The sequence below is a fragment of the Priapulus caudatus genome, unplaced genomic scaffold (genome assembly GCF_000485595.1).
Source record: "Priapulus caudatus unplaced genomic scaffold, Priapulus_caudatus-5.0.1 Scaffold1756, whole genome shotgun sequence".
NCBI classification, from domain to species: domain Eukaryota; kingdom Metazoa; phylum Priapulida; class Priapulimorpha; order Priapulimorphida; family Priapulidae; genus Priapulus; species Priapulus caudatus.
This window is the reverse complement of record NW_014578817.1, coordinates 23,986-25,858: the sequence shown is the minus strand read 5'-3', so window position 1 is coordinate 25,858 and position 1,873 is coordinate 23,986. Positions and strand designations below refer to the sequence as shown.

The 1,873-nt window shown below is 41.6% G+C and overlaps 1 long non-coding RNA gene across 1 annotated transcript in view; it reads right to left on the bottom strand.

Moving 5' to 3' along the window:
• Nucleotides 1-666: 666 nt before the first annotated feature.
• Nucleotides 667-1,873, bottom strand: part of LOC106817528 — a 9,066-nt gene continuing 7,859 nt past the window's right edge. The window contains exon 4 of the long non-coding RNA XR_001395071.1: nt 667-757. This is a non-coding gene — a long non-coding RNA (uncharacterized LOC106817528). The remainder of the gene's footprint in view (nt 758-1,873) is intronic.

Below are 1,873 nucleotides of genomic sequence, written 5' to 3'. Positions count from 1 at the left end.
TTGGAGCAAAACAAAATGATTTGACTTTGTGCCAATTTTGTGCCCTAGTTTGTACCTAATTGTACACAGCTCATTCCCAAGTGAAATATTCTACAATAATTTATAGTCTATCTGTGGCATGATCGCGTTGATGCAGTACATAGACCGTGCGTGGATGCAAAGGGGGATGCAGCCGGTCTAATTGAATAAATCTAATTGAATATATTCGTATGTTCTGGTGTGTTTTCCTTCCCAACAAGCGTAATTCTTTTAGGACAAATTGCATCTACGATGAGGTTTAGTTTAAAAAAAACATTTTCACGACCCCTGATCCACTACCACGGGTTTCACAACGTCAATCCGCCCCTGCAGACCAAGCAGCTGGCTCCAAAAGCCCACCGGATGAAAAAGACCCACGCCTCCTGGAATGATTCGCTACGGACCTATGATCATTACACACCTCGTCATGAAATTTTGCGCCCCTTCCCCGAAGAATTTGCTCAGTGTACGGTCCTGCTACTGCAACTAATAGGTAATAGATGGGACTGAGTGGTAGTAGATGAAACAGAGGGGTAGGAGATGAGACTGATGAGTGGCAGATGAAACAGAGCATACTATAGTAAGCTCCAGTTAGTACAGTTACTTAAGCTAGTTTCTTATATCGCGTATAACATAATAGACAAATCGTTGCTGTTGTCGGTGAAGGTCCGCATGGGGGCGCCACGATCGCAGAGAAGACTAGCACGTTGTAGAAGGTTCGTCTGTCAGCCGCGTGTTCCTAGGAGGAAGATTAGAAACGAGTTAAGATCAATGTATTCTACTATAAACCGAACAATAATACAACAAATAATCATATGTTAAAATAAACTTGTTGGTATACGGAATATCGTAAAGAATCTTTCTCTAAATAGAGCATTGCCTTACATTATTGCCATGATTTTACACGTGAGGTTGAATGCTTCGAATAAAGAATGTTGGTGGGTTGGGGGCAGGATGGGGTATTGGTTAAAGTAGAAAGGCGTAGCAGGTGCATGGGGTCTAATAATGTGGGTGCAGGGAGGGGATGGATTATATATTTTCGAGAAATTTTTGTTGGAAGAAAAATTATTTAGCCAAAGTTGAAATTGCTATGGCGTTCTCCCGTGAATTCTGACCATTAAATCGTAGCAAAGCGACCTCACCGAGTGTTTTCTTATCAGGTCCTCCCGTGACCTGCACATGTGTGTATGTGTGTGTGTGTGTGTGGGAGGGTGTGTGATCAAGAAGAAAAAGGAGTTAACATTACCTTCTACACTAACATGTAAGTGAACAACCAGGGGGCGTAGCTTGATAAAATTATTAAAGGGAAGCCAAATTTCGTGAACTACTTGAGCAATGAATGACAAGGTAATGCATTTAACGGGTTCAAGAAAATAGACCCCATGCAGGCATCATGCATGGATTAGACTGAAGGTTTTATTTTCTATTATTCATCGGCATTTATATTTAGATTTACATGAATTTACTTACATCAACTTTCAAAATTTTCCTATTTGCATTTAATAGTTGTATATATTTTTTATCATCCAAAATTCAGGGGGCACCGGCCACCTTCTCCTACCTTCCCCACCCTCATGGCCATGACAAGAACGATAAGGACTATAATTTATTCTCTACCGGGGAAGCCCGCACCTCAAATACAGCAGCTTCCCCTGTCTGTAAATCTCATATAAGAGACAAATATGAACAGTACGCCTAGCTAACCGCTGAACAATATCAAAACTATATTTATTTTTCACGTTTATAACTGCGTTCGTGCATACGTAAGCACGGGTGTGTTTAGGTGCGTGCGCGGGCGCGTACGTACACGTGTCTGTGTGTGTACGTGTGCTTGTGTGTGCGTTCGTACATGTGT